This window comes from Barbus barbus (assembly GCF_936440315.1).
Source record: "Barbus barbus genome assembly, chromosome: 48".
In the NCBI taxonomy this organism is placed as follows: Eukaryota; Metazoa; Chordata; class Actinopteri; order Cypriniformes; family Cyprinidae; genus Barbus; species Barbus barbus.
In genome coordinates this window covers 16,349,421-16,362,961 of record NC_136726.1, presented here as the reverse complement: position 1 = coordinate 16,362,961, position 13,541 = coordinate 16,349,421, and positions in this window count along the sequence as shown.

Sequence of the window (13,541 nt, the reverse complement as noted above, 5' to 3'; positions counted from 1 at the left end):
TGCAAAAAAGCACAAAGGTGAGCCAGAAGAGTTTTGTAACTGTGTTCATGGACCGATGAGACAAAGATGAACCTTTATCTAAGTGACGGGAAAGCAAAAATGTGAAGAAAAAAGGGAACTGCAACGATCCCAAGCATACAACCTCATCTGTAAAGCATGGTGGAGGTGGTGTCATGGCATGTGCATGCATGGCTGCCTCTGGAACAGGCCCTCTCAACTTTACTGATGACTTAATGTATGATGACAGTAGCAGAATGAATTTGGAAGGGTACAAAACCATCTTGCCTACCAATATTCAAGAAAATGCCACCAGATTCATTGGGAAGTGCTTCATATTGCATCAGGACAATGACCCAAAACACCCGCCAGTTCAGTCAAGGAATTTATAAGAAAGTCTTAGATTGCCCAAGTCAATCTCCAGATTTAAATCCGATTGAGCATGAATTTCACCAGCTGGAGAGGAGAGTAAACTCTCCAAAAAAACAAGCAACAATTGGAATTGGCTGCATTAAAGGCTGGGAAAAGTATTTCAAAGGATGAGACCAAGAGTCTGGTGATGTCTATGGGTCACAGACTCACTGCTGGGATTGTGTGCAAGGGATCTGCAACTAAATAATAGCTTTTAATCTTTTATATCTGGCTTATGTTCAGCTGTCCCAATACTTATGCTCACATCAATGAGTGGGATGAACTCTAAAAGTGCTGTTCTTTTTATTTGGTAAAACATGTACGTGTTGAAACGGCTAATAATAAAATGTGACATTCTGTAGTTTTGTCTCATATTCATCTTTTAATCATATTTGCAAATGTCTTGACTCCACAGCCAACAGAGCAATTTTGTCTTTACTGTTCCAATACTTATGCAAGGGCGCTGCATCTATCTATATCTATACATCTATCTATAGCTATATATCTATCTATATCCATCCATCCATCTATCTATATTGTGGCATTGTGAGAGGTAGGGTATCATCAAAGTGTGGGTTGCTTCACAAATTGAGTCCAGGCTGAGGTCAAGTTACAAGTTTCTTCTTTTCTTTTAAACATCAACTCCAAAAGCCAAAAGTTACAAGAGGCAAACCTTCTCCAGCTTCTCTCTACATTCACACACAAGAAGAATCCAAGTCCCTCTGTTCCCAGCTCATCGTCAGCTTTTTTCCTTCACTCCCAACAGCTGTGCCTCCCCTGCTGAGGAACATGGTAACTGTAGTTCGGGACCAGGTGGCCATCTTGGTTTGTAGTCCCCATTGCCGCAGCCATCTAGATGGCACATACCTTCCCTCTATGACACAACCTCTCACGATGCCACAATATATATATATATATATATATATATATATATATATATATATGAAGAGTACAGATGCAAAAGCCTCTAAGTGCTGTCTGAAATTTTCTTCTAAAATGAGCATTTTTATCAGGCTGCTATATTTATGTTTAGTTATTTCACTTTAATTGCATAGAAAAGGACCTATACATTGCCATTAGAATACATTTACTGAACCTTAAACTTTTAGATGAAAATTTCAGACAGCACTTAGAGGCTTTTGCATCTGAGCAGTATTAATGTTAGCACAAGCATATATATATATATAAAAATATATATATATGCTTGTGCTAACATTAATACTTGTGCTAATGAAAAACCAACACTCTGCTGCAGTGGAATTAAAAATAGAAAATAAAGAAAACAATTTCAAGTGACTAGCTGCTAGCGTGAGTGCACATCTCTCCATCACGTGAGTCACATCACAGCATTGCTTTAAAATTCTGCCTACGGGCAACACGGTTTATTTCTCGTTCATTATGTCGTCTGGCAGTGTGTAATGGCGCCCCTAGGGGACTGGAGGTCCATTTTTCGTGTAACCTTGCGGTGACCCTGTGAAGGCTTTAGCACATCGCCAGTGGCAACTGACCAGCTTGCATCCTAAATGGAAAAATGAAGTATGGCCATACGTCTGGGCTGCCAATATTCCTACAGCTCTCCAAGCGATCAGCCATTTTGTAAAGTGGCGCAAGATCTGTGACGGTAAATCAGAGTGCAGTGTCGTTCAGGTGCACCTGAAGCTTCTATGCAGTATTTTACCCTCACAGACCCCCTCTGGTGAATCTCAGATAGAAGAATGGAGGAATCGGAGGGAGGGATGGAGCAGAAGCGAGCGAGAGAGAGAGCAGAGAACACATATATCAACTGGAATGGTGACAGCCACACACATTCATCGCACAAGGAAAACATTTGGCTGATTGTGCTCACCGCAGTGAGGCTTCACGTGGCTGGCAGGTGTTTGATTCCCACTGAATGCTAATGACCCTGATCTCCCAGGCAGAAATGAAGGGAGAGAAAGCGTGAGATGGGCTGAAGGGAGATCTGACTTAAGAGACTAACAATAACTGACTACACAGCATACTAATGTACTGTAACTGACAACAAAACCTGATCACAAAAAAGTGCATTGCGATCCTTTGTCATGTTAAAGTCATAACAGAATGATTTTATTTAACAGCTAAATGCAGAGTGAGTTCCACCAAGTCGGCATGAAATGGAAATTCTCCCTATCTATTATTGATCTTATAGATTCATCCATGCATGTGTTTCATATTTTATTTTTTACCTATTTTTTTATTAATAAGTCATGACTTGAACTTCTGATGACAGACGACTTCTGCATAAACCTTGCCCTTCCTTACATTTGACTGCAAGCTCAATTAAAAACAGTTGGACTGAACTGTTCATTTTCTCCCTGTAATTTTCTTTTCAGTAATGTTTCTTTCAGGAACCTCTGTCAACGTTTTGTAAAATACTTTTACATATAATTCACAGCAGTTTCCAAAGGAAATGAACACTAGAGGTCGTAGAATGCCAAAAACGTTTATTTCTTTTATCAAATTTATGATTATGGAAAATTGTGATTATGGAAATAAATTATCGCTTAATTAAGACTTGTTTTTGTGCCGTTATGACCTCAACACACCTTTACCATAGCACATGATTTGAAAAATTACTTGACATTAATTTCAACATTTGCATCACTAGCTCCTAGCGGTGGCACGGTACACTGATGTCATGGTTCGGTACGTACCTCGGTTCGGGGGTCACGGTTCGATACGATTTCGGTACAACAGGAAAAAAAAACAACAAATCTACTATGCTCGACTTCTTTTCATTTATTTTGAACAGAGAGCAGTACAGTAGTAATACTAAATATTATATTACATTATATATATAATCTGTAGTACATACCAACAAGGAATAAATTCTTAAAATATATTTGATTTAGTTAACAGATAAACAAGGGGGAAAACAGTGCAACACGTAACATAGCCTATATATGCTGAGTTCAGTTCATTTTTGTGACACGCTTAATTTGTTCACAGAAAGGAAACTCAAATGGCAGAGAGCAACATCCTATTTGTTTTCTTTATTTTATAAAACCACGATGTTTTGCTTTCATTGTGAGTATACACAAATAAAAGCGGACCTTTATGAAGTACAAAGCCTTTAATTTACATAATAAATAATAGTTTAGCATTCAGATACATTTAAGAGAAGCAGTCTATCAGCGGAAGTTTAAAATCAGCTCGTAAGTGTATTTACTTGTCTCAGTGTTTAGCGCATTTGCCGTTGCTAGGAAACGCTTATTTTGTTTACTAGGATGAGAGTTGCTGAAATCGCGTTTGGTCTCGTACTGTATCGTGTATCTTGTCAGTGTGTGCACTTGCTTGGCCATTTGTAGTTGATAAACAGGAAAGTGGGTCCAGCTGAATTGAAATGATCATTTGTTGGATTGGTATAATAAAGGTTATTATACCGCGGCAGCGGTCGCGGCAGTCGTCGTGTGAAGCCCTCTTAGTGTGAAGACCAAAGAGTGTAAAGACCATCGACTCTACCGTGCGACTCCACCGGGCAGGGACACCGGCAAGGGATAGTAGTAGCTTTTTATTTAATTTTTTCATTGATATGTTTATTATTGAAATGTTGTTGTTATATGCATGTGTTAATTTTATTTAATTTCTTTATTTTCTTAAATATGTGGGTAGATAGTATTTATAGAGTTGTAACTTTTTAGTTTTAGTTACTTTTTCTTATTTGTAAGTCGCTTTGGACAAAAGCGTCTGCTAAATGACAAAAGTAAAGTAAGTAAAGTAAGATACGTTTCATCGCAAATATGGAAACATTATGGAATATTTGGATTTGTGCCGAATCAGAGAGGTAGGATACACGAGCACAAACTCCATTTCGCAAACAGATGAGTGCGCAAGCCTTTAAAGTATACTCCTTTGTCAGTCTATGTGAGAGACGCGTTCAGAATCGGCACATGGTCACTGTCTGGGGGCTTTGTTTTCAAGTGCGCAACTCATGGCATTCGCTGTTCTTCTGCTGGCGGTTATCAAACAGTGATGCATTACTGCTGGCTCCCCCTTCTGGATTGAGGGTGAATTGCCTGTATTCGTTGTAAGGCCTCATGCACCGAACCGAGATGCCCGTACCGTGACGGTTCGGTACGAATACATGTATCGTGCCACTCCTACTAGCTCCAAATGTGTGGCTTTTTTGACAAAGTAAACTTGCTCTGTAACCCACCTGGTACAGCATTGCTCAAGGATTTTTAGGAGCAAGTTAGAATGGCATGGTTGCTTAAGCAAATGCATTTTTATCTCACTTTTTTTTTTAACACTATTGGTTAGTTAGCATTTTTAGCAGCACTCACACGTCATTTCCGAACTATCATGATACAACCAATTTGATAAAACGTTGCCAGATTCACATTCATCTGATTGAAATGGGCTTTTACTGCCATCAACTGGATATTTCAATTTGAAAGTCATGAAATGTGCAAGAAGCAACATCATATTTTGAATAAATGTTGCAACAGGCACGTATTTCCAATGAATACCAATGAAAAGCCTGTAACTTTCTTTTCAATTAAAGATTTGCAGTGAATGCAAATTGTTACTAATCACAAAAAGTTGTAGTTTTAACTTTTGACAGCACAATTTCATTTCTAACTCGCCAGAAATAACTGGTTTATGAGCTGGAAGGCTTGTGCGTTCAAACTATATTTCCCATCATCCCATGTGAAGCACAAGAATGATAAAATACCTACCCAATGATCATCTTTTGGCCTAATTAGGTTGCATTAGCGTTAAATGCTAAACAGCTTCCTGTTTATGTGGAAGAAAGTGAAAATCTAGATAGCCAGGTATTCTTTTTACAAAATCACAATATTTGTTTACGATTCCTCAGTTAATTTACATGACTAGAATTCATTAATCAAACAATATACAAAATAATTAGCATTAGCAATTCTTGTTTTGATATTAGCAGGTTTTAGTGGCTGAAGCTGAGCCAAGTTTGCTTGCCTGCAACTGCCTTTTGCACTGTGAAAACTGGTGGGAAACAGGTGACTCTATATGGGGTAAGTTGTCACAATGGAAACCTGCCTTTAAACTGCTTATTATAGACTATTTAACAGTGTTTCAGTACAGATGAGTGTACAGACACCTACATTACAACATACACACATAAAAACATTCAGAGAGGTAAACTGCCGGAGACAGCAGAAAGAGCATGCTGGGATACAGACAGGTGCAGAGATAGTCAAACAGGAAGAGAGGCCACAGGGGAGCTCAGGGGACAGAGAGACAGACAGAAGACAGATAACCTATCAGACAGAGGAGAGCTGAGAGCCAGGAGGGACCACAGGGTCCAGCCCCTCATTTGTTACCCACCCAGGCAGATGAGGCTCTTGGTGTGCTTTTATTGAACTGTGTCCATTCTTGGAGGATCTCTACTGTCTATGTAGAGGGGATGGAGACAATGGGGGATGAGACGTTAACAGCGTCCTGTTCTACCTACGTGTCATGCAGTCCTCTTCCTGATTTGATGCCACCGAACCTGTCTACTGCCTCTGTGTTTTTGACTGTTTTAATTGCACACTGCCTACTATTTAAGCATAGTAGTAATTTTTCTAATGGCTTTCACCATTATGCATGTTCGGACGAATTTCACAAAATCATAATATATGCACACAGTAACAACAAAAATAAATAAAAATGCATCAATGAAAAAAATAAAAAAATAAATTTTCCAAAAATTTTTCCATTAAAAAAAATGAAGATTTTGTAATGACAGTTAAATAATCTTATACCCCACTACAATAAATAAATACATAAATAAATGTATTTAATTGTAAAAAAAATAAAAACGTGGTAGTACTATGATTTCATTTTGTGCTGATTTTTTTGTTCAATTTTATTATTTTTTTATAACTGTTTTATGATTAAAAAAAATTATTAAATGGACTATTACAATAACGCAAGTCAAATAAACAAATAAATAATAAAAGATAAAAAAATATAAAAAATTTAAAGTGACGTGACATACGGCCAAGTATGGTGACCCATACTCTGAATTCGTGCTCTGCATTTAACCCATCCAACGTGCACACACACAGCAGTGAACACACACACACTGTGAACACACACCCGGAGCAGTGGGCAGCCATTTATACTGCAGCGCCCGGGGATCAGTTGGGGGTTCGGTGCCTTGCTCAAGGGCATCTCAGTCGTGGTATTGAGGGTGGAGAGAGCGCTGTCCCCCCACCTACAATCCCTGCCAGCCCAAGACTCGAACCCGCAACCTTTGGATTACGAGTCCGACTCTCTAACCAGGAGGCCACGACTTCCCACAATTGCACATTATTTATAGTATTTAACTTGTGAAATATTTGTAGAACATGGTAGTATTGGTGGTTAGAATTTTTTATTACAATTGTATTCCTTTTTATAACTATTTTATTATAAACTGATTTTTAGTTTTTTTAACCAAAAGTACTATTAAATCAATATTTATTTATTTATATTTAATAGTACTTATATATTTATATATAATATATCTTTACATACTTATATATTATAAATATATTTTATATATTTAGAATTTAAAAAAAAATGGCTGCATGTATTACACACACACAAAAAAAAAAGAGTGGTAAAAGGTGATTGGATATCTTAATGGTCTTAAAATATGTTATTCTTAATTTTCCTTACAAAATTGCAATCATAATTATTCATATAATTTCTGATTTTTAATTTTTTTTCTGATTTTTAAGTGAAATGTGACCTGGGCATGTTTTCATGATATTCACCAATTTAAGTCACCAAGTGAAGTCCAGTAATTATCTCAGAAATAAATTGCATATTTAAAATTAATTTGCATTTTAAATTAAGTAAAAAAAAAAGCCTTAACTCTAAGGGGTCTGATCAGATAATAAGTGGAGAAAATTAAAATCTATGATTGGTACTACTTCCGTTTATTAGTCCCACTAAAAATGGAAGATCAAGTCAAGAATGCTCTCTCAATACACTCCAAATATACACATTGCCAAATATAGTACGCAAGTCATTCAGCTATTCAATACATGAAAACGCATGCATAACATACACAGTACACATGTGCTACACTGCAGAATAGTACAAGTGGTATGACAGTCAGCTATTATGAACCCAGAAAAAGGCAGCATCTTGCTCTCACCTGTCTGTAAGCCTCCTTCTCTCCCTAGCATCCCCATTTCTCCAGTGCCATTTCATTCAGCTTTTCAAAAGCTCCTCTCGCTTTGCTTTAGATGGCAGGTGCATGACCAAATGAATACAGATTCTCTGGATGTCTCAGCATGACGGCGCCTAATCAGACGGCTCACAGGCAGTAAGAACACACATAAATGCACTTTCTCTTGCCCTCCCCCTGCCCCCTCCATCAACTCTATCCTCTGCCACAAGCTACAGCATCTCTCTTAATGCCAAACGCGTGTATCTCCTCTATCAAAGAGGAAACAAGGCAGAGAAAAGCCATGTATATGCTGATTTCCTCCTGAATGCAGGAAACAGGAGGTGACCCGTGATAAATATGAATGCCGTGCCGCTTTGTTCTAGCCGGTTCATGAATCTGGACTCATGGGAATAATGTTGAATGTAACAATGCCCAGCGATAAGAAAACATGCAGTGCTTTTTGCTGCGAAAGACTGATACTAGAATGTTCTCTAGCTGTGAAAACGCTTATCTGGAAGGCCTTAACAAACTTATTTGACCAAAAAAAAAGAAAAAAAAAAAAAAAAAGTGAAAGTTGCCTATTATTATATAGGCCTATATAAAGTTGATATTATTAGGGAACATTTGACTTATACTTTTAATTTTACTGCTGGGCTAAACACCGTCCCAAAGGGCAGAGAATCTGACTTCATTATTCCCCACCAGTAGTTGTTTTATCCACTAAAGGATTTTATACACAAAACTTAATACGGTTTAAACAATAAAATAAATATTTTGGGGCAGCCAGGAGAGTCATAAGAGATTTTTTTTTTTTTGCAATTTAGACTTAAAATAGTTTGTTTCTTTGTTTATGTATATTGCTGAACTCAACATTGCAATTTATGGTGAAAAGGCAGTTTACAGAGTACACAGACTGTCCCATTAGAATAGTAAGATTACTGTGAGACAAATAAACTCTTATAGGTAATAAAAAATATTTAAATATTTTATGTAAAAACTTTATTATTATTATTATTATTGTTGTTGTTATTATTGTAGTTATAAAATGTAGTTATAAAATGTTAGAAAAACAATGACAATTATAAATATGATAAATAAAAAAATTTAAATATAAGAATAATTAGAATGATCATTTATCATTCATAAACTATTTATTATTATTATTATCAATAGTAATAATAATGAATAAAAATAAGAATAATGATAAAAATCTAAGAATAATTGTAATTATTGTTTATAAACACTTTAAAACGATAAATATCATTTATTATATTTGTATAATAATAAATATCGCATAATAAAAATAATAATATAAAATAGGTAAAGAATGTTCTACTGTAGGAATGCTAAGACACAACTAAAGTTCCTTTAGGAAGGGTCTAATGCATGGATCTTAAATACGATCAGACAGTTTCAGTGCACAGTATTCCACTCTCACAACTGAGTATCCTTCTTTTGCAAGGCTTTTTAGCAAAATAATGTATATGTCTCAATGATCACAATCCTAAATAAATAAGCATTGACTAAACAATGAAATGGTGCATGGCCAATATGCGGTCAATGTCTGCATAGTTAATTCATAGCCTGCTTTCACAATGAGCCACAAAACTAGCTAATTTCAAGATAAGGTGGCACTATGAACCTGTTCCCTCCGGATTGCTTTTTCTTCCCACAATGCTTTGTGTGTCGATTAAACCAACAGGGACAGATAAATGCGATTCATTATGCATCGTTAGATAAAGCCTGCTAATCCCAAGAAAAGCTGTGATAACATGTCCTTCCTCTAGTCAGCAGTAAAAAGGAAACAAAATTCAACCTTCATAAGGTGTTAGCACTTATTTGTGTGTATTGACGTGTGCGTGAGTGTCCTCATGGGCTGCTGGGGAAGAACAGATGACATTTTATTTTGGTGTCTGAAACGTTGCACCTAAAGCTGCTTCTGAAACGACAAGAATATGTAATTATCGGCATAAAAAACTAAAAATAATAAAATCAAATCTGAATAGATGCTTCTCATGCAGTCTTGAAGCAGTGTTAGTTGTGCTGATTGCTCCGTGTTTCAGTGAGCCATAATGGCCAGACAGAACTATCAAAAGCCGACACTAAACTCTTCAGACAGGTCAAGGTTTTTCATTTCAAAGCCATCAGGGTATTGAGATTGACATGACCTTTGCCGTGGCCCTCCTCTCCCTGCCTCTCTCCTCTCCCTTCGTCGTAATTGGTTTACTCACGAGCGTGCCGGAGAGTGATGTCAGTACTATGACAGAGCAAGGCGTTGAGACTACATCAAACAGACAAACAAATTGCTCTACCTTCAGATCTACTTCTATTTCCCCTCTCTCCCTCGGATTGCCTTTGTGTCCATTTTGCAGTCTGGAAAATACAGTGGCTTCAAAAAGTATGTGAACACCTATGGATACTTATGTAACACTAAAGACACTTTATATTAAATATAATAAGAAAATAGTCTCTTTCTTTCTTTCTTTCTCTCTCTATTGTTCACCATTCTAATATATATTTATATGTAATTATTTTTATTATTATTATTGATGTTGTTATTTACAGTTTTTAACAATTTATCAAAACAATATTCATATAATATATTCATACATATATGTATGTGTAATTGTAAATACTTATATACTATATCAATTATATTTATATAATTATTTTTGATTTATTTATATAATATTTATATTTTATTTTTTATATTATATAATTTTATATTTATATATGTTATATAATAAGAAAATCATCTTAATTTTAATTAATTACAGTTATTATTATTATTATTATTATTATTGTAATTATTACTATTATTATGCATAATTTCAGTTATAATTACTTATTTATGTAATACTTATAATACACACACACACACACAATTATATATACATCAATGCAATTGATGTTATTTACCATTTTTAACAATTTATCAAAAGCAATATTCATATATAAATAATTGTAAGTACTTATATACTGTATCAATTATATTTATATAATACTTTTAAACAACAACAGTAATAATAATAATAATAATAATAGTGTAGACTTACCAATTTCATCCATTTATTGTTATTACAACAATAATAAAATGTTGTAAAATAAAAGTTAATAAAAAACTTACTTTCATTTAGTAATGTTTTAATTCATTAAAATGTATTATTATGATTATGATTATTATTATTACTGTCTGCTTACCATTTAATATAATTTATTACGTAGAAATAATAATAATAAAAAAAAATAATAATAATAATAAATAAATAAATAAAAATAATAATAATAATAATAAATAAAAAAATAAAGAAATAAAAAAATAAACACATACAAACTCATAAATCACATGTTAATACCAGATATAAATAAAGGCTTAATATTTTACAATTTTATTTCTATTTTGTATATGTTTACTATTTTTTTATTTAATGCAAAGACAATCATACATTTTTAAAGTGACTTAAATGTCCAACTTCTTTTTGAGGTGTCTGTACCCAAACTGCAGGGACTGGACTTAAATTCTTCTAATAGTGACAGTAAATTTATTGACAAACCAAACCACTGGCCGTGTGCCAAACTGCCCACCTACCAGTCAGAGCCAGACAGGAAGTCCTCTTTGCCAGGACTTCTCTGTTTAGAGCCAAAAGCAGCAGGGGGACGGACATTGCGGCAAACACACAGATGGGTTCCTTCTCCATCGCCGTCATTAGCCTGCGAGGTATTCCGGCGAGACGGGAGGAAATGAAGGGGCTGGATGTTTGCGCTCCCACCTGAGGATGTTGGTGGAAATTAAACATAGGAGTGATATGAGATGAGTCGCGGTCCAGCTTACAAAAAAATGAGTCTCATACTCATTTAGACGCATATGTTAACTTCATTTAAATGCAACGAAATATACTAATAAAAATCCATTTTACTTTCGCAATATGCTGTATTTGTTGTTCTTGAAACAAACTGTATGACAGACTACGACGCCACTGTCCTGAACGCGCTGCCAAACACCAGATCCTACTGCAATGCAATTATCACAAAATCAAGATATTATGGGCAGGCAGATGGACAAATCTATATTCATGGCATTATGCAGTTCATCCCTACACTGCTTAAATGAATCGTAATGGATACCTCTGGCAGAAATGCATCAAAATGGGGACTGGTGAGGCACAGAGGTGGCGGCGTTGGAGCCAAGTGACTGAATTAGAAGTGGTACTTGTGTACATACAGCCATCTGCCTCTTGGGCTCATTGAAAGGCGATGTGTGTTATGTCCTTTCTCTTGACTGTGACAGGTTCACCGCTCTCATTTTGTCATATTTGTTGGGGCTGGTGGCGGTCGTGTTTTATCAGTAACTGTATAATGCTTCGGTGTAAGGTTTCACTTGGTAGTAGATCAAAGTGTTTGTGCTGACAAGGGACGTGTACAGACGAAAGCTTATTGGCCATCCAAATAATATAAATACTAAAGATAAATGCATTACAATGCAGTAGACTGAACAATATTTTAAGAAAACAACAATTAGGCATGAAGCACAAACAAACTAACCTCACAATATTAATAATAAACATCTACATAAATGTGGCTATTATAATTTGTAAAATAATATATTTATAAAATACAATAATTAGTTTTGTTTATGTTGTAATAACAATGACTTCAACATAATCAAAACTATAAAAATGTATAATAATAATAATTATTATTATTATTATTAACAATAATAAATACAGTTATAAAAACATTAATATGTATATATATATATATATATATATATATATATATATATATATATATATATATATATATTAGAGAACAAAAACAAAAATGTTTATTTTATAAATACTGATACTAATGAAAACAACATTATTATTGTTGTTGATCCAATTATACTTTATTTTTATTATTATTATTATTATTATTATGTAAGTATAACTTGATTAACAACAATAATAACAACGACGACAATGATGATGATAGCTTGGTCTTTTAATTATCATTATTATTATTATTACTATAAAACAATGGTTTATTATTACTGCTACTAGAGAACAAAAACAAACTAACTAAATATTTATTTTATAAATATTAAAACATACTTTTTTATTATATTTTTCCACCAATCCTGTCAAAATGCACGCAAGGGGAATTTTACTGCAGACGCTGGGAGCTGTGTACAAACTTTTCTGAATAATCTCGATGGTGTCTCGAAAGGGCATTACTGATAAATGCAGGGCATTTCTATTTCATGGAACAGTATCCGAAATTCTGACCTTCTTTTGAAGTGATTGCAGCAGCATTTCCTCTGCAACCTCTTAACCTATAATCATGGGTTTTTGCTGCAAGGGGCCATTTCAAAGCCTTCGCCGGCATTAGAAATAAATTATATATGTCCTATCCTAATGCCTTGTTTTTCTGAGGTTACCCCTGTAGTAGAAACAGGCCACGTGGGAAGCTGGGAAGCCCGTGGGTTTCAATCGCCCCCATGGAGTATCGGAATACAGCCCCGCCTTTTCCTGTTTTGAACAAAAGAAAAATAGATGAAGCAACAGATCTCCTGTAATCCAGAGAAAATGGGCTTTCTCTGCTTTCATCCTCAGCACTTGACAGTGAGGAGAGAGAGGAAATGCAAACAACTCAATGCTTTTCCAGCATCCAGCGGGAGTCAACAACAGCCACTTAATTTATGGCCTGGTCATCTGCCCTGGTCTCCCTGTCTGATCTTTCGGTTGTTTGTCCAAAACCCACAGGAACTTGTGGTGATGCTGAAAGCTCCCTGATATAAGTGCTTCCAGTCAGCATGGACAGGGTCATTATGTATCCTGTCCACCCACTGAGACCCGTCCGTCTTAAGTCACAGGAGGGGAAAGTTACGCTTTGAAAAATACAACCTCCAGGAATCACAATTATTTTTCTCCTGTTGCTTCACTATCTTCCTTTTCCTGACTGTGGCCCTCATCTGTATTACTGTTATGACATTGTAAAGCTAACTTTTGAG